This window comes from Hemicordylus capensis, chromosome 2 (assembly GCF_027244095.1).
Source record: "Hemicordylus capensis ecotype Gifberg chromosome 2, rHemCap1.1.pri, whole genome shotgun sequence".
Classification (NCBI taxonomy): Eukaryota; Metazoa; Chordata; class Lepidosauria; order Squamata; family Cordylidae; genus Hemicordylus; species Hemicordylus capensis.
The window spans coordinates 411,369,438-411,396,340 of NC_069658.1; the positions used below are offsets into that span (position 1 = coordinate 411,369,438).

Sequence of the window (26,903 nt, forward strand, 5' to 3'; positions counted from 1 at the left end):
CAAGAATTAAAAAACAGAGATTTTTGTTTCCAAATCAAAATGACTGTGTTTCGGACAGAATGCTTTGTTCTTTGGAAAAGCATTGCAATTGAAATTGACTTCTCTGACTCTCTCCACTCCAGCTGAGGCACTGAGTGATTAGCAGAAGATAAGATATGCAAAAAGCTTTTGAGCTTGAATGGTTTAGTTAAGTATGTGTTGTATTCTGTGTGATTGAAATGCAAACTGACCTTGCAAAGGGATTTGGAAGACAGCATTTTGAGACAGAAATACCCAAATATCTTTGGGAGCTCAATGCAATTCCAAAGCTCTTGCTAAAAGCCATGGTATAAATTGTGTGGAGAAGCTTTTCGAGAAGCTGGTTAGGACAGTTCTGAAATTACACAGGTTTTTCTTTCCAAAGGTTTAGAAAGAATCTCTTGACTTATTCAGGGCTCTTTTGAAGAGCTATTTTGTTTTTCTTCTGATTTTTATGAATTATAGTGGTGTCTAAGTTTTGTTGCCCAAGTTGAGCAGTCTAATGTAATTTAGGCCACAATGTACTTTGGTGGGACATGATGTCTAAGCCAGGGGTTCACAACTTTTGCCATTGCAGGGACAGGTCATCCACATGGGACTACAGGAGACAAAAGGAGGGGGTGGGGAATACCCCTGTCAATCTATTGACATCCCCAGGAATCGTAGTTGCTTCTCTCTTTCTTGTAACCATGATCCATGGTTTTGCACTTTCTTAAATGCACTGATGATAAATCTCAACAATTCTGAACAGTAGGCTGATTTGTTTGGGCTACAGCTCACTCTACTTCAGTTAAATGAACATTTGAAGCTGTTCCATAGTACCAAGGCAGTTTTATTTTATTTTAATTTATTTTTTTACATTTTATATCGCGCTCTTCCTCCAAGGAGCCCAGAGCGGTGTACTACATACTTAGGTTTCTCCTCACAACAACCCTGTGAAGTAGGTTAGGCTGAGAGAGAAGTGACTGGCCCAGAGTCACCCAGCGAGTATCATGGCTGAATGGGGATTTGAACTTGGGTCTCCCTGGTTCTAGTCCAGCACTCTAACCACTACACCACACTGGCTCATTGGTCTATCATGCTATCTCAAATGACCTGTGGTCACTGTTCCATGGGGAGGGAGTGTTTTTATTGAAAGATTCCTTGAATCCACAAATAGGTTGTGCTGCTGTGCTAGTGCCAAAGGGACAGGCTCACACCCGCTGCAAAATTCTCAAATAACTGTGCCAAAAAATTAAGCATCGTTGTTGTTCATCATTCGCTTCACTCTTTCAACTTGTTTATGTGGGGCTTCAGGGGCAAAACAGTGGGTTGGGTGGCAGTGCCCCAAGGGTGGTGCACCCAGATTCCAAATAGGGCAAAGGACTGATTTCTTAGGATTTTTTGAGGTCTGCGCGTCTTTAAGATTTTTCCCCATAGGGAATAATGGAGGTTTCAGCAGCCCCATAACTCCATCTGGGGGGTACTGGGATGGCCTGAAGCAAGTGGTGGTGTAGTGCACAGAGGATGCCAACCACCCCCCTGGATTGCTAACCCATTGAGGTACTGGGCTTTGTTGTTTCTGAGGTGTTGAGTTTAGATTCTCTGGTAGCAAATGAGATTTTTAATGAAAAACCATGAATCCACTCTCATATGCTATTAGAGAATCTACTCTTAGAACACCTCTAAGAACTCTTAGAACACCTCTAGAACAACATAACCCTGTACTTCATGGGTTGGCAACCCATGTGGGTGGTTATCACCCTATGTGCACCACACCGCCACTTGCTCTGGGCCACCCCAGTGCCCCTCAAGTGGAGTTATGGGACTTCAGAAACCTCCATTATACCCTACGAGGAAAATCTGAAAGATGCGTAACTTCATTAATTCTTTAAAAATCAGCCCTTTGCCAAATTCCTCTGAAAAAAATTGTGGTAGCTTCCTTGTACCAACTGGGCACTACTACCAACCACACTCCACTCTGGGCCACCCCTCCCCCCCATGTGAAACTATACTTTTCCGGAAACCTCCATCATACCCTATGGGGATTAATTTGGATACAAAACAAAACTGGGGTGATTTGGAAGGCTTAATTTCAGACAAAATACAAAATGAGGTTGATTCAGATTTGGTACAAATCGAAACAGAAAAAAATGCAGAATGCACAACCCTATTCTGCTCTGTCCCCTTCAATTTTATCGCATCATTTGCACCCTCACACTTTAAAGGATGGCATTTGCCGAACAGGATACTGGGATACTTGGTTCAAGTGCAGCCCGTCCCTTTTGTACAGGCGTTGCTTGCCCCAAAATGTATCCCAGTGCCTAACAAATCTAAACCCCTCCTCCCGGCACCAACATCTCATCCATGCATTAAAACCCCTCAGCTCTGCCTGTCTCAATGTACCTGCGTGTGGAACAGGTAGCATTTCTGAAAATGCTACCTTGGGGGTCCTGGACTTCAATACGCTACCTATCATCCTAAATTTGGCTTCCAAGACCTCCCAAATTCATTTCCTCACATCCTTGGTGCCGACGTGCACCACAACAGCTGTCTCCTCCCCAGTACTGCCTATGAATCTATCTAGATGCTCTGTGATGTCCACAACCATGGTACCAGGGAGGCAAGTCACCGTGCGTTCAACACGCGGGTCCCAAACCCACCTCTAATGATCAAATCACCCACTACAATGAGGTTCTCAGCCCTTGGAGGAGTATCCCCTGTGTGAGAGGATATGGGCTCATCTTCCATGGAAGGGGTCGCTTCTAAAGGAGATTTCCCTCTTCCTCAGACTAATGTCCTCCTTCCCTGAGACCTTCATTCTTACTGACAGCAGAGGAGATATCGCCCTGCATTGGGATGCCTCTACCACGTCCCTGAAGGTCTCATCCGCATGCCTCTCTGAGCTTCTCCAGATTTGCTACCTTGGTCTCGAGGGAACAAACTTGTTCCCTGAAAGTCAGGAGCTCCTTGCACCGAGCACACACCCATGACTTCTGCCCATGTAGCAAACAGTCATACATGCGGCACTCTGTGCAATACACTGGAAAGTGCTCCCTCCCCTGCTGACTATCTACCTTCATACTGGTTTTGTTGGCTGTTTACAGTATTTAGAGATAGTTTATTAGGAGGATAGATCTCATCGGTGATGGTCAGATATTTAACTGTCCAAACAGCCTTTCTCAAGAATATGAGGGAGAGATCAGTAATTATATGAAGAAGGGATTTGTTCTTACCTTCTCTTCTCCACTGGGTTGCTTGTGATCACAGGGGCTTGTTCCAGGCTCCCCTGCACACTTCCTGCTAAACTCCCACAAAACTCCAACGTCCTGTTTGCTATCCCTGTTCGCTATGTTCTCCAGCCTACATCTCTTATGTAGAGAGTAGGCTTCAAACTGAGATACAGGATGTGGGTCAAAGGAATGTCTACTGCATGATTTGGAAATTTGTGCCTTCTTTAACCCTGTTCTACATTGAAAATACTTTGACTGGATTATGGCCTAGTTTACAGAGGTTCACCTAGGTAATTTTGGAGCCTGGACCTAAAGGCCTTTGGAGACTGCCCCCTCCCCCGCTGTGGCAAGTTAAGCATCATCCCGCTACACACACACACACACACACACACACACACACCCCGCGACACAGTATTTTTAACACGTGGGTTCTTGAGGGCACAAACAGCAACTGAACTCACAAGGATGTAAGAATATAAAACAGGTATATGTATGCAAATATGTATGAGCAGAAACATTTCAACATGCAACTTAATATATTCCCGTCCCACCTATTTCTTGCCCCACTCCCCCCTCTGTATCTAAAGTAGAGGCCACTCTTGGCGCACAGCACATGTTACAGTTATGCTTGGCCACCAGGTGCAGCATGGGCCAGTGGCATGTCAACCACACCATCTGGGACACACTAAAGAGAATTTGTGGGGCCCCAGGAGGTGTGGAGGCTCTGGACTTTGGCCCAGAAGTCCAGGGGTAAGAGCACCTCTGCTAGTTTATTTTGTTTTAAATAAAAAAAACAATATCAAGACAATATCAAGACAATAATTTAATGTGTCAAAATTTCTATAATCTTTCGAGGAAGTTTTCAGACTTTTAGAGGAAAGAAAGATTAAACATAGTATATAATAAAAATTGTGGAGTTCGCTTAAATTTTTGCTTGCCATTTCTTGAAGTTTTATCTGCCACTCCAAAATGGGAATCAGCACCATTGTAATACTGACTGCAATCATCAAAAGTTGAAAGATGGGAAATGACAAACGTACTTGTACACTTTTAAAGTTTAGCTCACAAATCCAACTGGTAGAAGGTTAAATACTTAGATATTTATACTCTCCCAATATTTCTAGCTTCTACCACCTTTGCAAGCATCTCTGACAGATCCTTTTTTAAAAAGTGTCTACTAGGAGTAAGGTGTTATGTTGCTAACTTGCATATGTCCTCCAGTAATTTTAACAGCATTAAGCTGCTTACAAGTGACAATCCCCTTCTGTAAGAGACATTACAAGTGAAGGCTTTGAAATTTTGCATACTCTGAAATCTGTTTAGCTATCTGTTGTGAATCTGTTGGAGGCACATACTCAACTTGTAAAACAGCTGTTTTCATTTCAAGCTGTATGCTTAATCATCACTGTACTCCATTCTACACATTGATGTGGACCTGTGAGAAGTTCTTTTGTTCACAGATACAAACTACAAGTAGCAGCAAGCAAATCTATTGTACAAGTTGTACTTGCTTATATGCTTTGTTTTATTAGTCATTCCTCTATACACCTTAAGCATGTATGAACCATTAAGGGGATGCTGACATATTAAATAATCTTCTGTCCAATAGACTGTGCTTATATCATTTAAAAAACAAACTCAAAATACATAGTACATGATGTAGTCTAGCTGAACACATCTAAGATCCATTGACTTCAACAGGAGAGTTAAGCATGTGCTTAGACTTGATTCATGCCTTATTCTGCAAAGCGTTCATAGTGAAACATTCTCCTACAACCTTTTAAATGTGTAAATGGTGATCCAAGTGGCTGTATTCTTGTACTGAAATTATTTACTGCCCAACAGCACCAGTTAAAAAGCCTAGTCGATGCTAAGTCACAAACAATGCAATTTGTATCATGAACTCCTAAAAAAACCTCACACACATTGTTCTAGTAAGAACTAATCAGCCTTCTTTCCCTTCTCTGTCTCTATAACTGAACTAAATGTGGTTCAAATCGAGGTCCACAAGGTAGATCTCTGGCACCTCAAAATGTTCACATGTCTGTTATCTTGGGTGGATGACATCATTACAAACTACACCACTGGGGTATCCCTGTGTGTCACTCAATACAACTGTACCAAATCTGGTCCAAATTGGTTAGACAGTCCTCAAGTTAGTACATAGCACCTCAAAAGTTCACACATTCACCATCTTGGATTGGGGTGGTTGACATCATCACAAACCAAGGCACTGAGGTTTCCCCATGTGCCCCTACAGCTGAAGCAAATTTGGTTCAAATCAGTTAGGCAGTTCACAACTTAGCCCAACTGCACCTCAACAGTTAACATCTTGAATCAGGGTGGATGACATCATCACAAACTATGTAGTTGAGGTGTCCCTGTGTGTCACTCATTGCAACTGTACCTAATTTGGTTCAAATTGGTTAGACAGTCCACAAATTAGCCCGCTTGAGCCTCAGATGTTCACGTAGCTGCCATCTTGAATTGGAGTAGATAACATCATTATGCATCATGCCATTGGGACATCCCTATGTGTCACTACAGCTGTAGCAAATTTGGTTCAAATCAGTTAGGCATTTTGAACCTCAAAACCCCACTTGTGCCTCAAAAGTTTATGTGTCCGCCATCTTGAATCAGGGTGGATGACATCATCACAAACTACACCGTTGATATGTTCCTGTGTCCCTACAAATGTACCTGATTTGGTTCATATTGTTCCAGACATTGAGAAGTTGATGGGGGGAGGGGACATACACATGGATGGACATACACACACAGAATGCCGGGTGATCTCATAAGCCTTCTGGAAAGTAGGCTAAAAAATAAAATCACACTCTTCCCTCCCCCTGAATTCTACAGCATGTCTGGTTCTCCATAAAATTTCAGGGAATTAATAAGTAGCCTTTAAATATGCCAGTAGGGGTACTCTTTATAACTTTTATGAACATTTAGTGTCTGAGAAAGTCGCAGAATTATATAAATTGAGTATTCTATTATATTAATAGACTTTTATGCCATAAAACCTGGAAAGACTGCATACATAATGTATGACAGGAAGCAGGAACAAAAGCAAAACTGTTGGGTGATAGGAAGGCTAGCAATTGGGAAACGGAATAGGATGAGGACCAGAAATAAAAGTGGATGAAGGAAGTACAGTAAAGCAATGGTCTGTTGTGGATGAAACAAGAAAAAAGAGACGAGTGAATACAGAATTGAGAAAAGATATGAGCAATGAAAAAAGTGGCTGGGGAAACTACATGTTAGAGAGGGACTATATGTTGTTCATAGGAAGTCTTGGACAGGCAACAGATGCGAGAGTCAACCCCAGAAGCAAGAAGGCAGGGAAGGTATGATGCTAAAAACTCATTTGAAACAACAGAATCTTTGGCTGCAGGTATCTGATTTAAAAAATCTACCTAATTAAGTTATCTCCACGGTTAAAATAGTGGCTGACATCCAGATTACCACTGTACATGTACTACACAGCACAGGCAATTTTCACTGATCTCCCCATCTCACTGAAGTCACTGGTTCTCCCAAAAATATGTCCCTGAGGTACATGTAACCCTCAAGGACATATTTTTGGGAGGCACAGTAGGCTTCAGAGGGAAGGAGAGCCTGGTGAACATAATTTCTTTTACATAGCACAAGCACAATGTTAATCTGGATGTCAGCCAGTATGTACACACAGCATTTTGGGACTTACTGTATACTTCAATAAATGAAAAATGTCTCCTAATGGCACTGAAAGCCATCTAATAGCGCAGGGGGAATGACTTGCTTAGCAAGCATGAAGTTGCTAGTCCGAATCCCCGCTGGTACCTATATCAGGCAGCAGTGATATAGGAAGATGCTGAAAGGCATCATCAAATACTGCACAGGAGGAGGCAATGGTAAATCCCTCTTGTATTCTACCAAAGACAACCACAGGGCTCTGTGGTCACCAGAAATCGACACCAGAAACACCAGAAACTGACACCAGAAACTCAACAGCACTTTTACCTTTAATGGCACTGAAAATAGGGATGTGCACAGAATAGCACTATAGCAATAGCACTTACATTTATATACCGCTCTATAGCTGGAAGCTCTCTAAGCGGTTTACAATGATTTAGCATATTGCCCCCCAACATTCTGGGTACTTTATGGGCCTTCGAACCAGTTCAAAAGGCAGCCAGTTCTGCCGGTTCGATGGCACCAGGGGTGCTGCTTTAAGAGCAGGGGAGGGTGCACTTACCCCTCCCTCCACTCTTTCCCCGCCAGGGCTCGTTTATACTGAAGTTAATCAGTCCGGCAGAGTACCACCCTGCCACCCCATTGCCCGGATACAACCAGAAGTATCCGCTGCGCCTGCACGCACCAGCATGGGTGTGCGCACGTTGAGCGTGCGATGTTGCAGGCGCAGCAGATACTTCCAGTTGTATCTGGACAACGGGGGCAATGGGGTGGCAGGGTGGTACTCTGTTGGACTGATTAACTTCAGTATAAATGAGCCCGGGTGGGGAAAGAGTGGAGGGAGGGGTAAGTGCACCCTCCCCTGCTCTTAAAGCAGCAGCCCTGGTGCCATTGAACGGCTCCCCGTCTGGTTCCGTGCACATCCCTAACTGAAAAAAATACACAGCAAATATGCACAAAAAGAGTAACTGTGTTGGGCACTTTAGCGATGAATTGGTTTATTTAGCATAAGAATTTGTAGGACATGGGAGCTGTTGATGCAGACTGTTTTCTAAAACAGGGCACCATAACTGAGAAGATAATTTCCCCAGCTGACACTAGTCACACTTCAGATCGAGGAAGGTACCCACAGGAGGGTATCTGAAGAAGATTTTAGCATACAACAGGCTTTTGTTGGAGCAGGCTGTTTTTTAGGTATCCAGGTCCCAAGTTAGGTAAAGCACTTTGAATTGCACAAAAAGTGGTTTGCAAGTCAATGGAACTATTTCAGCATTGGTGAGAAGAGTTCCCTCCAGCCAGTCCCAGTCAACTCCCCTGTGACAGTTTTTTGAACTCTTGAAAACTTTGAACAGTTTCCAAAGGAAGCCCCATGCACAAATCATCACAGTAGTCTAATCTAGAGTTCACTAGAGCACAGATAACAATAGACATACTATTACTGTTCAGAAGAGGGTGACAGCTGGTGCACCATTCTGAGCTGATGAAAAACATTCCACACCACAGAGGCCGCTAGGCCTTTGTTGAAAAGCAGTATGTACATATCTGTAGTAGTAGTAGTAGTAGTAGTAGTAGTAGCAGCAGCAGCAAAAAAAACCCAAAACAAAACAAAAAACCTACCCAAAAAACTTAACTTCAGATATACACTGATGGAGTCTGAGCTGTCAGTGACTGACCAGTGGAGAGATCTTGGGGTCATGGTGGACAGCTCGTTGAAAGTGTCCAATTCCATGCTAGGGATCATTAGGAAGGGGATGGGGGGAAATGTTAATACTATAATGCCCTTATACAAATCTATGGTGCAGCCACATTTGGAGTACTGCACACAGTTCTGGTCACCGTATCTTAAGAAGGTCATTGTAGAAATGGAAAAGGTGCAGAAGACAGCAACCAAGATCATCAAGAGCCTGGAGCACCTTCCTTATGAGGCAAGACTACAGCATCTGGGGCTTTTTAGTTTAGAAAAGAGGCAGCTAAAGGGAGACATTACAGAGGTGTATGAAATTTTGCATGGAGTAGAGAGAGTGGACAGGAGAGATAAATTTTTAGGGAGAGAAACTTTTCTCTCTTTCTCACAACACCAGAACATCCCATGAAACTGAAGGCAAGGAAATCTAGGACTAATAAAAGGATGCACTTTTTCACACAGCGCATAATTCATCTATGGAATTCACTGCCAAGGGATGTGGCGATGGCCACTAGCTTGGATGGCTTTAAAAGGGGCTTAGACAAATACATGGAGAATAGGTCTATCAATGGCTTCTAGTCTGGTGGCTAAAGGCCACCTCCAGTCTCAGAGGCAAGATGCCTCTAAATACCAGTTTCAGAAGAGCAACTGCAAGAGAGAGAGCATGCCCTCACCTCTTGCCTGTGGGTTTCTCAGAGGCATCTGGTGGGCCATTGTATGAAACAGGATGCTGGACTAGGTAGGCCTTGGGCCTTATCCAGTAGGGCTGTTCTGTTGTTGCAGCAGCAGCAGCAGCAGCAGCAGCGACAACGACAACGGTAAACTATGAGCACTCCCAAACTGAGGACCAGATCCCGTAAAGGGAGTGCATCCCTTTCCAGAACAGGTGGAACACAATTTTCCCAGCAGATGAACCATCCACCAAGTTCCCATCTTGTCTATACTGAGATTCTATACTGAGATTCAGTCTGTTGGCCCTTATCCACTCCATTACTGTTCCCAGATATCAGCTGCACTCCTCTACTCCTTATTTAAATCGGATGTAAAGAAGAAGTAAAGTTGGGACTCATTCACATACTTATGACACTTCTTTCAGCTGTTTCACTTAGATATTGGGCGGGGGGGGGGGGGCGGAGAGATGGAACCCTGTGGTGCTAGATAGCATAAATCCCATAAGGCTAAGTAATAGTGCCCCAGCACCACTTTCTGCAATTGGTTCTCCAAGCAAGAGCAGAAATACTAAAACATATTGCTCTCAGTTCCTAACTTTAAAAGGCTGTCCCAAAGGATACACTGGTAGAAGGCCACCATGAGGTCCTGGAGAATTAACAGGGATGCACTCCTCATTCTTTAAGAAAACTTCAAGATGGACTAATCAGCAGAGATAAATGTTAGTTTGTTTGGGATTGAGTCAATGGTATAATAAAAGAAAGGCTCAATTGTGGAAGGACCTTAGGCCCCTACCCAATCAAACCATGTAAAAAATATCTTTGAAGAACCAGTCTTGGATAGCAAGGACAAATCTTGTTCATTTTAGGGGCTATGCCAGTATTACTAAAACTGTGTACAGTATAGCTACTCCTGAAATATTTCCTTTATGTTCTCTCCTAAAGAATAACGTGAAATGTGGATGGTATGCAGAGTGCAAATAGTTTCAAGGAGATCAAACATTCTATTTCCATTATCCTGGCCCTAAGCCCTACTAAGCCTAGGAAGCAAATAACTGTCATTACAGATGCTTGTGCATTCAAACTTGCTGCCATCTTGACTCAGCTTAAAAATGAACACTAGGTCATGACTGCATTTGTCTCCCAAGTCCTGAATGACTCAGAAAAATCTTACTCTTACTGGAAAGAAATGGAATCCTTGGCATGCAAGGCATTTCAGTTATGGATAGAAATATTTATTTTAAGATCTGACCATACATCGCTGTCAATTCTATTCAGTACATGAGGTTGTGGCTGAGTGCTTCAGTGAATATAACCTTGTCCTGAGGCTTGTTACCTATTAATTCTCACTTAATTTGAAAACTTCATTCTTAGAACAGATAATTGAGAAGTGTGAGTCACTGGATAGCAATCACCCAAGAGTTTCCCCCTTAAATATGAAACAGATGATTTTGTAATGGCAAGAGATCAGAGCAACAAAGAGCAAAATGTCTGGAACTGGGATTCGGTAAATAACCTCTTTAATCTCCAATAATGATGACTGGTGACACCTGTGGACCTTCAGCTTTTAGTATCATGTCACATATAATTTTTTGTGTTCATCCTCCATAAAAGCAGCATGAACCATTTTTTTAAAAAGAAAACCTTGATTTTGTAAATATTTGTTCAAAGATTAAACATATCTATTCATCTACAGAGATCAGAAACATTGCTGCACATCATTTTCAGATATGAAATACTAAAATAAGAAAAAACATGCTGCCACGAAAAAACAAACTAAAATTTTTAATGCAAAGATTTCTGATCTCTGCATAATCATACATAATTACAGCTTTAATGAAGGCAGCTGTTATGAGGGAATTGCAATAATTCTCTCAGCTGAAAGCTGTTCAGACCTAGAATTCAACAAAAGAAATGATACCACAAATATAAATGACATATTACTGGTTAATGCTATGTATTATTTTTCTGAAGAAGGATGCCAAGAGATTAATGCCTATACAAATTAAGAGAATTTTAAAACCTTGTTCTAGGACAGTTTTGGGAAAGATGCTATATCTACTAAGAGCACTTGCCCAAGCATCAGGTAATTCTGGTACTAATTAATTGGCAGCTTTTTCTCCCTGTCGTCTTCTCTGAATCTCAAATGATGAAACTGCTTGTTCCTTTTATTGAACCAGCTTGGCCTAGACTAGCTTGTCCCGCAGTGACATGTATATTGAATACAAATCAGACAGCATAGCTTTAAATCTGTGTTGCAGCTCTCATTTCCAATTCGAGAACTGTACTATAATCATAAGCTTCTAGTGCATGAAAGGAAATCAGTGCTCTGAATATTAGCTAATGCCACATTTGCAAGTCCTGAAGAGATCTGTGCTTTTTAAAAAATAAAAAAAATTAAAAAATAGATCATTTCTCATGAACCTATATATATGAATCGCTTTGTACTGCTCAACTGATAGAAGCAATGCCTGTGCTGGGATTAAACCCTTTTCATCATAAAGCCTCATCTGGTTCGGAGTCCAAGTCCATCAAACCTTTTTCCTTTAAAGTCCCGCCTTTGATTCGACATCAATTTATTCAAACCGCAGCTGGGTGGCTGAAAAACGAAAGGACAGCATCATTTAAACCAACCATGTTCCCAACTTGAAAGAAGGGCTATAATTAAAAAAATGGGCATAAAAGAATGGAAATGGGATAATATTTTTTAATGGTAGTTCAAAGGCTGACAGATGTCAAAGCCTTTGAAGATGTCAGTACAGTGAGCAAGAAGTTGCCATTAAATAGTTTGCCTGAGAGGTGAGGCAGCTTTTTAATGACTGAAAAAGCCCTTGCAGACACTTCCTTCTGTTTTTAATTTGTCAGAGTTTCTGCTGTATTTTCTGAATAATGACATATGATTATAACTGCATAGCATACATATTTTTATAGTTGGTTAAATGAACACTTTATTTCACATTCTTACAGAGCTAGATAAGAATAGGGGAGATTTACTAGAGAGTCCACACTATTTAGATTCCTTCACATATTTATGGTAATTTGATAGGACTGGCCAAAGACAGAGCTACCATGTGTTCCATGCTTTGTTCTATAAATAGGGCTATTACTAGAGCCATCACAATGTGCACCTATTGGTAGATGGTTGGAGTGACTTGTATCCTTTTTGGGCACACAACAATGAGCCACTTTTATTATTTGCTGATGGGCTACAATGTCAAAACAATGCTGGGGCAGGGGAGAAATCTATCTTAACCTAAACATATGAGAACAGTAGAGCCCTCTGAACAAAAGTGTTTTCTGGGGGACAATAATGTACATTAGCATGGCTGCGCACATTAAATAACCGATAAAGTTATCCACTGATCTGTTCATTCGATGGACTCACACCATGAATGCCATTCTCTGCACATCAACAAACAAAGGATGTACATGTGAATGCTTCCAAGAATAAAGCTAGAGCACTAGCTTCCCCCCGACATATTACACCCTTGAACATACTGCAAATTACTGGTGCAACGTTCACTTCACTCCAATTCCTGTGTCTGATTAGCATCTATTTTTAGGCTTCCATTTCTGATTAGCATCAATTTTAGTGACTTTACTAATACCTCATTAAAGAGGTCCTAACTCTCCTTCTTTCCAATCTCCACCACACAGCTTTCACACATCATTGCAACAGTATGGGAGCTGCTTCCTCACATCACTGGAGATCATGCGAGAATTAAGCAAGCATGTGGACAGGATAAATCATGTAGGCCTTTACCTTACAACTGGCACCCTGCAAGGAGACCTGCATTATCAGTTCATATACTCCTTAGTACCTGTTGTCTATGAGGGAGGCTGGAAGGTTGTTATCTTTCCTTGCTTCTCCTTTCAAGCTGCAGACCACATGCCAGTGATCCAGTTTGGAGGACAGGGGTTGACTACCCCTCCCATCTGACTCCTCACTCCCTCAACACAAAGTCACATGCTTGCAAAAGTAGCTGTTGAGCAGCATGAATGGCAAAGACAGGAAGAGTCTTCTGTACTGGAGAATGAGGGTCTGCTGCCTGGGCTATGTCACACCTTACTTCTCATGTGCTTTGCTCCCTGGCTCAGTAAACTTGAGGCAAACTATGCACAACGGTGATCGATGTAGTGTGCACTACAGTGACACTCTGTCATTCTTTTGATTTGACCTATTACAACCAATGTTCTATAGCCTTCCAAAACCATACAGGATATAAGTCCTTTTAAAAGTGTCATCACTTTATCTCCCTCATCCTTTCCTTTACACATAAATTTTCCCTTTTTACTTAGCTCAGCTTACAAAATTATCTTTACTGGATATGACCATCTTCAGATCAATCATTTACAACATTTTGAGCGATGGCCTAACAACAACATTATTACTTCATCATCCAAGATTAAACGGGCAGGATGTTATCCAAGGTGGGAGCGGCATAAAGGAAACCACAGTATATGAGTAGAAGAAAAGTCCCAAGATATTTGGTGAAACCAGAACCTATGTACTATAATTAATGTAGAAATCAGACTATAGTCAAATATATAAACTCATTTACAGTGAATGTATATGATGTAAAATTCATTAAGGGGTAAATCATGACTATGAGTAGACTGATGTAAGAATTGTTCCCATTGAGCAGTGAGCTTATAATTATTTATTTCTAGGCACTTAAATACCACCTTTTGGTCCTAAACAGTTGTTTCATGGTGGGAATCTGCTGCTAAGCCACCTTGACTGAAAGGGTGTAACACACAATGCAGACTATGACTATCATGCCTTCAGTATATTGCAGGTGTGTTCAACTTGTTCAGAGTAGGGTAGCTTTAGATTACCTCTTCAGGCATTCCAGTTCCATCATAATTCCTCTCTGTAGTCACGACATGATCGAAAAAAATCTTGGTACCTTGCACCCTTTCCTGTTAACCATTAGTCACACTACAAATGCAATAGCGTGAGCTTGGATATCAGCCTTCCAGGTTTGTCAATGCAAGAAAGAATCTATGAAGCTATTGCACTTACGCAAAACCTGGTGGAATAAATGAGATTGTGTATGCAATCTACTAGAGCAACAAACCTTTTAAACTACAAAGAAATATTGGCCAGTATGGTGTAGTGGCAAGCAAGTTGGACTTGGATTTGAAATAAACTGGGTTTGAATATGTATTAATGTGGAGTATGCAACCTGGACTGCAGATGTACCTGGATGCACTTGATAGCAATTGCTATGAAAATTTCAAGTAGGAGAACTGCTTTATGGGTATCGATCTGTTATCATGCTTCTAAAAGATGCTCATGATTGGATGAAGAGAGTTTCATAGCTGTTGGGCTGCCACCAAGAAGCCCATTCTACATTCCCCTGGTGCTTAAACATCAGTTTGCCCCCTCAACTCTCCGATGTTTTTAAAGAGTTCATAACAGGCCATAGGAGCTGGGTTCAGATGTAACACAAAATCATAGCTTGTGCTAACCAACAGTAAGGAATCAAGAGCATGCTTTGAGCTTCAAGATGAACAGGCAAATCATATTTTAGAGATGACTGCCTTTTTTCATTTCCAATTTGTTCCTGAATAAACTTCATAAATCCACTCCTATCTCCACAGTGAAGAAACCTCTCAATAGCCCCAATTGTGTTTTGTCAATGGTCTGTGAATTCATACATAAAAGCAAATCACAATTAGCAAAAACTGTTGCTCGTAAAATAGCTTTAGTCTCCACTTTCAGATCCTCATTTGTGGGCAGACTCTGGTTCAGAGGCAAACTATGGTTGGTTTAGCAAAACAAAACAAGGTACTATAGTACATCTAACCCTAGCCAGGGAAAGGACCAATGTGTTAGGTTTAGTATGGGTAGATTCACATAATGGAATATAAAATCTCTCTAACAGAAGGAGAAAGTACTCTGGAGTTACTCGATAGAACTACTAATTTTCAGTAGGACTTCTAATAAATTTAGTCAGGATATCATCAGGTATCTAGAAGATGCTAATCAACTAACAAATATGTTTTATATAGTTGATTCAATAATGGTTGGCTCTTTGATAAGTATTGTATTTAGCTGCCAAGTAGCATTTGCTAGCTCCATAGTTCTTACTTGAAGTGGTGGCTCTCTTACGCCTAGAAGGGAGAGGACAGCTTACTTGGAGCAGCGCACATCCCAAGTACCCGCATCTCACCCTATCCAGCCCTAGCACAGCATCCCTCCAGTGGCCAGTATCAACATTATGTTTCTTTTTAGACTGGAAGCCCTTTTGGGACAGGGAAGTATCTTTGTTTACTAATTTTGTTCTCCATGTAAACCCGCTTTGAGAACTTTTTTTGAAAAGCGGTATATAAATATCCATAGTAGCAGGAACAGGAGCAGACTGCAAACCCTTTAGGGAGAGGTAACCACTTTTTCATTCCTTTTGCTCTATAAACGTATTTGAAAATCTTTGTTAGTGAAAAGCAATACTAATTCTAAGTGGATCAGCAAAACTGAATGAACTGGACTCAGATCACAGCTGATGAATAAACAAAATAATAACCTTTAAGCACCAGATATTTAGCTGTAAAGACCAGTCACACACCCCCAGCGCAGTACTTCCAGTGACTGTTGCTGGTGTCTATCTTGTGTTTCTTTTTAGAATGCGACCCCTTTGGGGATGGGGAGCCATCTTATTTATTTATTATTTCTCTGTGTAAACCGCCCTGAGCCATTATTGGAAGGGTGGTATAGAAATTGAATTAATAATAATAATAATAATAATAATAATAATAATATGATCTGAGGACAAGCAACAGAGACTGCACAAAAGAACTTCACATATTTGAAGCGCTAAAGATACTATGTACAGTGTACTTATTTATAACTTAAATGAAACATCAACTATTAATTTAGATCTTATTATTTAAAAAGTCTTACATACAACAGGCCGCCCCTGCTATATTTGCACAATGGATCTGTGTTGCTGTGATTCTATAATGTATTCATAGCCAATAGCTGTATTTGCTGAAGTATAATAAGGCAGAAATATTTAACAGAAATAGTTAAGGAAGAAGAGTCAGCATCATGTCACCTCACTGGAACATCATCTAGATCAGCCAAGTGATATAGATGATGTGTCAAGAACCCTCTTTATTACAAGTACTCTCTGAAGCTGTTCTCACGAGCAGCCAAGAATGGGCTAAGGCAGCCAAGTCTGCTCTTGGCTACTTGTGTGAAGCAGCAGGAGGCAAGTGGCTGCTGCCGCCGCCGCTGCCGCCGCCGCAACAAACCCACCTGCGGAGCCCTCCTGCAAAATAAGATTAAGAGAACTAGTGCTCTCTTAACCTCATTTTTGGGGTCGTCTGCCAGCCCCGGCTTCTTGCAACCGGGGCTGGGAGACTGAGAGGTCCCCGACCGGCATCAGGGGAATCCGCACAATGCACTGCACACTCTCATGGTACATTAGGGGAGTTTCAGGTGGCGGGGCACAGCTTCCCATCCCCTGAACCCCTGTGCTGCCGGCAGCTACTGGCAATTGTGTGGGCGGGCAATTTGCCTGCCCTGGAAGAGAAGAGGGGTCATCTGCGGGGAGGTAAGTGCTATTCCCTTGAGCCCTTCCTCACTGATTGGGGCTCTAATGTATTTAAGAAAGGGAATATGATAATATGCATGTGTCTGCCCCATGTGGCAGTCAGATGAACTACAGCAGCCTTGCCAGGCATGGTGTTCTTAGACCTGGGCAGCCAAGCAGTTTATTAGCTTGTTCCAGAACACAAAGGATATGAAGGCTTTCTGCCTAGGCTCAGACTTTGCTCTCTTTTAGACCCTCTTTGGTCCTGGTGAACTGTGTTTCTTAATCCTGGTTCCCACTCAGCTTGACCCCTGACTTTGGCTCTGGATTTCAGCTTCTCTGGTTCTGGTTCTGCTTGGCTTTGGTCTTTAGTTTCAATTGATTCACAGCTGGTTTCTAGATCCTGATTCCTGGCTTGTTGGCTTGGCTTTGAACCATCATTTTGGCATTAATTCCCAGCTTGCTTGCTGATCACAGTTTCTGGCTTTCTACTGGGCCCTCATGGTCCTGACTTCAGACTCATCCTCCCACGGCAGTCATAAGAACATAAGAACAGCCCTGCTGGATCAGGCCCAAGGCCCATCTAGTCCAGCATCCTGTTTCGCACAGTGGCCCAGCAGATGCCGCCGGAAGCCACAGGCAGGAGTTGAGGGCCTTCCCTCCTGTTGTCACTCCCATGCAACTGATACTCAGAGGCATCCTGCCTTTGAGGCTGGAGATGGCCCACAGCCCTCCGACTAGTAGCCATTGATAGATCTCTTCTCCATGAAGTTATCCAAACCCTTTTTAAAGCCATCCAGTCCAAAACCCAATGCTGACACTGCAGCAGTTTGGCTGTTTTTGAGTGCCTCCCCAGAACAAAATGCATAATTGGTACCTGAACAAGATAGGGTCTGACATGCTGTGCACGAACCAGTCCAGAGGTCATTATAGAGGCCTCCAAACCAGTTCAGATGTGGCCCGGTCTGGCGCCGGGGGGGGGATCTCCCTTTAAGGGCGGCAGGGTTGTACTTACCCCTTCCGCGGCTTTCCCCCCGCCAGCGCTCTGTTTTTTGACAACGTTTTTGGGGTGTAGTGTTCCTCCCTGCCACCCCTGCCCCCGTTGTTTTCCAGAAATACTGGAAGTTGTTGCTGCGCATGCACCCGCTGCCGCGCACATCACACATCGCGTGCGCACATTGCATGTGTGACATGCACATGCAATGTGTGATATGTGTGGCATGCACGCGCGAGTGGCAGTGGGGGGCACATGCGCGGTGGCTACTTCCAGTATTTCTGGAAAACAATGGGGGCAGGGGCAGCAGGGAGGAATGCTACCGGCCCAAAAACGTTGTCAAAAAATGGAGCACCAGAGGGGTGCAAAACAATTACAAAACAATTTTAACAGTTAAGAGACTAGATTCTAAAACCATAAAAAAACACTAAAGGTCAGACTAAAGAAAATGTTTTTAGAGCTTTTTTGAAGGTCATTTAGGTGCGAGCATCGAAGTCCAAAGGACGCTTCTGGGGGGGCAAGGAGCTTGTCAGCGGATGGGGAACAAGCTTCCACTGGGAGCCCCTACCGCCCACCCCTAAATGAGTGCATGCGCACCAGCACTTATGAGCCCCAGCCACACCTCGTAGATCAACATCAGACACAAGGAGACACAGCCAGTACTGGGAAGAAGGGTTTCTCTGTCCCTCTCCTGATCCTCACCAGTCAGCTCATCATTCAAACGCTGGCTGGGGGTTACTTTCTCTGCCTCTCCAAGACAGAGACAGAAGTTCCCACACTCCCAGTCTGCACTTGAATGAAGCGCTGACTGGCAAGGATCGGTACAGGGTCAAAGCAGCCCCTCTTCCCAATACTGGCTGTGCCTCTCTGCATCTGACGTTGATGTGAGGGTATGGCCAATATTAAGAAGAGGGGCTCCTCTCCCGATCTTTGCCAGTCAGCCCTGTTCAAGCTCAGAATGGAAGCTTCTTTCTCCTCCTCGCAAAGGCAAAGAATGACTCTCTCAGCTAGTGCTTGAAGTGCTGACTGGCAAGGATCAGGAGAGGGGCAGAGCAGTCCTCTTCCTGATATCGGCCAGCCACACCCCTACATGGCTGGGACTGACTGAATGTGAGGGAGGGATACTGCCTCTCCTTGCACGCCCCCCCTCCGCACCACAGATACCATGGGCCTCCAGATTTCTGTAAGGAGCGCATTCCATAGCTCAGATATGGCCTGACCAAGGAGTTGTCGTCAGCTGACATATGCCTATATACAGAATGGACAGAGAATTCAAGCAGACAAGAAAAACTTTAGAAATAACTTCATTGCCAGTATGAAAAGTACACTCTTTTTCCATTTAAATTTCCAAATTAGCTTTTGTCAATGCTCTTCCATTCCCTCATCCACCCTACCTATTTCAAATCACTGCTGTCTTGATAAACTCAACCAGGGTCTTTACGTTTTAAAACCAAATACCTCCAATGAAACCAACATTTTAAGGCTCTAAAATGCTTGTGTAGAGGTTTTTATATAATTTCTCACACTTTAATTCTAGTGACTAAGCAGTATAGTACATTATTCTATTACACAATAGTGTATGAATTTCTTTACTTTGTCATGATAAACATCTATTAGGGACTAACCACCATTTGTATCAAGCACAAGCCTCCACAAATCTACTATTGCTCTGGCTCTCTGGCATAGGACGACATCACACTGAGCTTTGGAGCAGGTTGCCTCCACTAAAGCTCAGCAGGACAGGGAAGCTGCCACTTCATCTCTCCCACACAGAGGAGGGATATGGAGAGGTTGTCTGTTTGTGACACTAACCTTTGGACTAGATTCACGTTGTATCTGCCTATGCCAAAGCTCAGCACAATATCAGAGCACTCTTCGCTCTTGCAAGTTCAATGACATGCGCAGAGGACTTGGGGGAAGAGAAGGGTCAGTGGTAAGCCCAAATGTGATACAGAGCCAAGCCTAAAGTTGTGGTCCCTTAGATCACACAATAAGCCATGATACCAATTAGTGCTGAAAGTACAGTATGGTGAAATGTCAACCTAATAAGCTTTGATTTGCAACCTCTTTGATGTTTTGACTATTTCAGTTTGCCTATCATTCTTTGCAGGTTGACTTGTTTTATGCATCACAAAAATGTCTTTTCAAATCTAACGTAATTGGAGGTATGAAGAATGTCAGCCAATGGTCAGGCTGAGCAGAAAGATCCAAAAATGACTCCCATCAAAGAGAGCTCTATGATGTGCTCCGTATTTCCCAAAAGCTAACTAGCGAACTGAATTTCAGTAATTAGAAAGTCATACTGTGGAAACAATAGTTATTTTATCTTAAGAAATCTACATCCCAAAACTGATTAAACTTCTGACAGCTTTTCAGCCACTCTTTCAGAAACATGGAAACTGCTTTGATTATGGAATGAGAAATGACAATTGCATACTCTAGGCAAACTGGTCAACCGAGTTGGCTAGTATGCTTTACAAAACAAATATTACCTATATTATTTTAGGAGAACCTGAAAACAAGATCTTACTGGCTCTCAAATAGCAAAATAGCCAGGTTATGCCAAAACGGCCAAATACAAACCCAGTACTTGTTTGTACCTGTTGGAGGGGGTATGCATCCCACAAACAGCATTTGGGATCGTTAACTATAACCCTTCTGAAGGAGTTTGCTTTAGTTTTACCTTATCTAATACTTCTTGTATCCCCTTCCTAGACTGTTTTTAACCCACCTTCCTATTGTTGTACTTTGCTAAGGTATCTTTTCCAAAAATCTGTAGTGAATTCCTGATTGGTTAAAGCTAAGAGCCTCTATTCTGTTCTTATTGTACTTTATCTTTTGCTGCTTTTGTCACTGAATTTTGGCTATACTCCTTTCAGTGTCTGGTGCTCTATCCTCACCTTTTCCCATCTTTCTGGCCAGTAATGGCTCTTAATCTATATCTATTTCTTCATTGTCACTGTGGCAGCTCAGGGCTCAGTCCTAGCCCTCTCTTCCCCTCTCTCAAAATACTTTCAATGAGCATATTGTGATTTTAGTTCTCACCTACAGGCGAATAATACCAAACTCTACCTAACTATATGTTTGCATTGATTCTGGGTGTACAACCCTACATTACCAACTGTGTTTCAGATATTTTATCCTGGATCAATGTCTCCCCAAAAGCTAAAATACAAACATGTCAGAAATAGTTCTCCCATACCTCCTTTATGTATGTTTTCGATCGGCATTGACAGTGTCACTATCCACCCCTTTTGCTCAGACACAGTCTGAGCTTGACTTATCTTTTTTTTTTGCACCTAACACCCAATCTTTCCCTCAAATAGTTAATTTTCTCTTCATAACATGGCCTAAATCTCTTTCTTCCTTATCATTCCCAGTACTAAGACTTTCCAGTGGTAAAAACACAGAACCAATCTAATTCACTAGCCTTCTCTACTTTCACACTGATAATCCTATCTCTGTCCAAACCTCTGATCCCAGATTCATCCATCTTACCATGTGCATGTATCACATCATAGTGTGCTTCTTTCTCTGCCCCTTAATGTCTGGCATAAAAGTTCTTTATGATAGTTAGGAAATTGTTCAAATACATCAGGGATCTGTTGCTCTGCAGTACTTGCACATTACCAAACACAAGGCTAATGATTCATAAATTACAGCAAGGGACAGGATAAGGGGCTGCCGAAACTGCTGGTACAGACCTGCAGCCTCAGTGCTGCCAAGAGAGTGGAACGGAGAGCAACAGGCCAGACTGCCAGTGCAGTGAAGGAGAAGTGAGTGTTTGGAGAGGAATCAAAGTTGAAAAGGTCCCCAAGTTAAAATATACTATCAATTTTATATAGAATTGATATATGTCTTGGCTCATTCTCTTGTGTGGTATCCTGAGAGATCTGATGAGCATTCACAGATTATCACTTAGATTAGTTTGAGCTTCAGTATTCTCCAGCTATCAAATGCTTTCAAAATCAAAGTATGATTAAAATATTTCACTCTTTAATAATATGTCACAGATGTGTGTGTTATATGTCTGATGTGACACATAATCTGCAGCTGGGTTCATCTGCTCGAATTACCTGCTCCGTGTGTACTTTTAGTTCTTGCTCTGTTCCTGTGACATATTTATTATCATTATTTAAATACCACATCAACAAAAAGTTCTCAAAGTGGTTTACATAGAAAAATAAAAATAATAAAATGATTCCCTGTCCCCAAAAGGTTCACAATTGGGGAGGCGAGCTGAACTTGGATGTGGTAGTGAGCATGAAGTGTCCTTTGGTAAGCAGGGGCTGGTCTAGTTTCCATTTGGATGGGTGACAACATGTGAGAACTGTCTGCTGACAGATATTCCCCTTAGGGGATGGGGCCATAGCTCAGAGACAGAGTATCTGTTTGCATGCAGAAGGTCCCATAAGCTTGGTCTACTCACTCGTGGCATAGGGATACTGAACTTAATATTACATGTTGACTACAAACATGTTTTCCTTTGCTTAGTCTCTATCTAATGTAGACAGTTAAAGAAATACACATTGCAGTGAACAAAGCAAGCATAAACAGACATGTAGAAAGAATGGAAGAAGCAATATCATGAATTTTGTTTTTGTTCCATGTACTTGTAACTGAAGTTGACAAAAATTTCAGTCCATGTATAAATATCTAAAACTCTTGCACATTAAATGAAGTGACTAAGTAGAATCTAATCCCAGCAAACTAAGAAGCATGAAACCCTGATAAATTGGGGTTGGGGGAACCTATCTTTTGCTATATAAACTGTTTCGAGAACTTTCTTGTTGTTGAAAAGTAGTATATACATATTTTAAATAAAAAAATAATCTACTCGTCTTTATATTGCCTTGAGCCTCAGAGAAACATACATCAGATCTTTCATTGTAATACTTTATATTTTTTTCTCACTGAAAATTGAAGTTCTAGAAAGAATAAGAAGAATGTTTCTGGACTAATAGAGACTAGATTATCCAATAAATAGTAATATACTGAGATCAAGAACTACAGCCTCAAAGGAACGCAAACAATCATTGTTTCAGAATCTACTGCACAGGGGGCAGAAGTGAGTTTTAAGGAAAGAGTGGTAAATGGAAGAAAAATATAGTGAAGAACAGATACACTTATGTGAAACAGAGTGGAAACAAATACACAGCAGGGAAAGTATGACAACAGGTAGAAAGGGAAAGAAAGTAGATTAAAGGAAGAAAAATGAAATGCACATATTTACTGTAGCTCATTTCTCTTTTATTTGAATGTTTTCTTCTTTGAAAATATTAAAAATTGTTAAGGATATGTATGATTATCTATGAGAACTTTAACATATATCTTTTTACCCTAAAGGATAGCAAGAGTAGGTAGAAGTGAATTGCACATCAACATTTTAGCTCCTTCTCTTTTTAAATGTGATTCTGCTGCTCAATTTATTGCTGACACATTTGTGAATGGAAGGAAAATGGCAGGGCTGCACATTGTATCAGGAAATGGGGGGAAATTTTCATTTTCTGGTGCCCGTTTTACAACAGCACAACAGAGAAATGTGGTTTCTCTGATGTGCATTCCTTTCTTCTCTATCCAAAAGGTCAAATGGTCAAGGAATAAGGATTGAGAAGATATACCTTAATGCAGCAGATAGGAACAGTTCTCTCCTTCGTGGCAAAAATATGTGTCATACACTAAGGAAATGGTGACATTAATTGGATCAAGAAATAGTCTGATGTTGAAATTGATACATCTGCTGTCAGCTAAGTGAAAACTGGTTATAAGGCAACAAAGCATTTTTAAGAAGAGAGAATCAATCTTTTCCTGTAGAAGATAGCTATCTTATTATAACAAGATCAGAATTCTTCCAAGTAACAAATGGAGTAGTTTACAAATGATATTAGAATAACTCCCCTGTGCATCTGGTGAAGTGGACTCTTGTCCACATGATATTTGCTACATGAGATTTGTTGTCTTTAAGATGCCACATGACTCTTTGTTGCTTTAGCTACAACAGGCTAAGATAGCTCCTCCTCATGGTTCTCCAAAGATGGAATCATTGTGTATGTGATATATACATGAATACTATATACAAATATATAGTATTTGGTACTTATGTTTTTAATTTACATATGCCAGAATGTTTAAATTGAGTTTTTCCATAAAAGCTAAACTTAAAATATATTTATCATACAACAAAATGAAATTCAACGTTTATATGAAAAGGATAATTATAGTACAACTCTTCACTTCATGAAAGCACTACCCTTTCAATCAAGCTAAGCAACTCTAGAGTATAAGAGTCACAGTTACTTTACAGAGCAATCCTTACTCTGATGTAACTTCCACTCTGTTCAGAGGGGCTTACTCTCTGCAAAGTATGCATAGGATTATGGACTTAACTTGGAAACATATCTGAAATTTCACCACAACTTCTGGGGACGCACCTATGTCTTTAACAAAATATTCATATATAAGTATTAACCTTATTGCAGATCTATTTGATAGTAGTTATCTGGCAGAACCTAAATTACTTAAAACCGTGCACCTCTCTCTCAGGGACACCCCCACCCCTTTCCAGTGCCTTTTCAAAATACTCCTTTCTGCAGAACTTCATGAAACTGTTCACAGGAAATATATGAATATTATTTTACAAAATACATTGCTCAGAGATGTACAGGAAAGACCCTTAGAAAATGATTTCATGAGTATTGTCTCAGCTCAACTTACAACCAACCATCTGGATCTTTCAGAAGAAGCAAAAGGATTTATTTAAGCAGAAAATGTTGTGTTTGGTTTTTTAAACTAGAGTGGTACATATTTAAAGTATATAAAGAATCTGACTAAACAAAATGGCTACCACTGTCTTGTAAACAGTGGCGGTGGGAAGTCACACCATAGATACACAATTCACAAAAAATTACTTTACAGTGAAGATAATATTTATTTAAATCTTACTGATATTTGTTAGGCACACATTGCTTTGCTAATGAAACTACTCAAGTTACTATACCATATAATAGTGAATCATATCAATGTGTTCATTAAATGTGAAACCAAATATAAATAGTGTCAAAATATTATCAATGACAGCTCTACTGTTTACCAAATTAACAGATTTGGCCAGTTTGAACTAAAAAAAAAATCCTAATAGCAGTAGTTGTTATTAGATATCCTTATGGCCCAGTCAAGAGCAAGTACATTCTCCTTAGTCTATGTTGATGAAAGTAATACTGGGACAAAATAATAAGAAAGGTAGAAGGAAATAATGTTTAAAATATTTTCAATATTAGGATGTGCAAGTTCAAAAGACAGACTTGATCTAATTAACACACACACAACAGAAATAAAAAGTACAAAAGATGTAGAAAGCCCATGAAGAAGTACACAACTGGTCACAGCAGTGAAGGAGCAAATTACAGCACAACCAGGGTCTTAATGCATATATAAAATAAATAGTGCACCAAGAGCCCATGAATGCCAAGTCCATCATAAATTGAACCAATCATTTAGGTAGAACACACAAACAGATGAGAGTCTCACAAACAGCTACTCCAAAGTCACATGTCTACTTGATACATCCAAACAACATTACTCTTGCAGTTGATGGAACTGATGTGCTAGTCCCATTGGTTTCAATGGCAACTGGATTCATTTAATTTTTTTCTACATCATGTATATCTAATAGCAAGAAGTCAATAGCGACAAGAGACAAGATTTAAATGTTTTGTACACTGCATATAAATTTTTTTAAACTAAAATATATAATAGAACGGATACACCCCATACTGACAATTTCTATTGAATATGCTAGTAAAAAGACAAATGGAGCTGATCAATACCTCAGTTTGGGGTGCTGCAGGTGAAAACAAGCTATCGATATGAACACTCAGTGCTCAAATGATGAAGGCGCGACCTTACCTCCCAAAAGATTCAATTCTTTTAATGCATTAAAAAAACCCTACTTCCTCTTGAGATTTTACAAACAGCAGTAGCAAAAATAAGCTAAACAAAAACTCTCTCCCCCCTTGTCTGCATTATTTTTGCCAAGCTGATATTGAATTTCTGGAATATGTGGCTGTCGTGGTAAAAGAATAAAATAATTTTTTAAATATACGGTATAGATTAACACAGTACTCTATTAGTTTACAATGAAGGGTGCCCATCTCGAAATGATCTTTCAAGCGTGAAAAAAGAACACAATGTGCAAAAAGTATAATAATTATTATTTTTCTATTGATCACAAATAATTTTAATTTTTAAGTGTCTTCATTTCAGGCCTTTCAAAATACAAGCATACTATATAATGAACTATATAATAAATTATGCCTAGACACTCACATAATAAATGCAAAGAACACCACAATCAACCAAGAAGATTGCTAAAAAAAAACAAAAAAAAAACCTGAAGTAATAATTATAATTTTCCATGCTGACAGCGCACATTTCATCCATAAGTTTGAAGACTGGTACCACAGCTGGGGGTTATTCTGCCAAATGGCTTCCAACAGTGACCATAGAGATGGGAGGTGTGTGTGTGTGAAAGAGAGATAATGTGTATGCATGTATACATAATACAGATATACATGTATAGAAAAAACATACCTATTGTAAAGCAACACAAAATCTAAAGCATCCCCTAACTGTTTATGTGATAGTCAATGACATGCAAAATAAATAAATAAATAATCAGGGGAGAATGCTAAGAAATCAATTGAGAACTTTTAAGCAAAAGCAATTTGTGGGCTGCCTGAAGAGACAAAAACGATTTTTAAAAAATCATATGAAAGACTCAAATATATTTTAATACAGATTTAACCAAAGGGAAGAGGAAGAGGGAGGTGTTGTAGAAGATGGGGGGGGAGGGAAAGAGACCTTTTTTTGTTTTCTTAAATCCATCATGAAAGAAAATGAGATAAGATTATAAATAAGTGTCCAAGTTATTGCACACCATGGAATTCTTAATATGGCTACCTGTGGTGTTTGGGGTTTTAAAAAAAAGGTTGGGAGGGCGGGCTGGGGTTTTTTTGGATGGTTATTTTTTGGTTGTTGTTTCGGATTTGATTTGTGGGTTTTTTGGTTTTGTTTTGGAGTAGGTTGTTTATTGTTGTTTTTTTGGCAGTT

The 26,903-nt window shown here is 40.8% G+C and overlaps 1 protein-coding gene across 9 annotated transcripts in view; it reads right to left on the minus strand.

The window, feature by feature from the left end:
- CEP112 (centrosomal protein 112) overlaps positions 1–26,903 on the minus strand; it is a 462,785-nt gene that overhangs the window by 173,456 nt on the left and 262,426 nt on the right. The window lies entirely within an intron of this gene.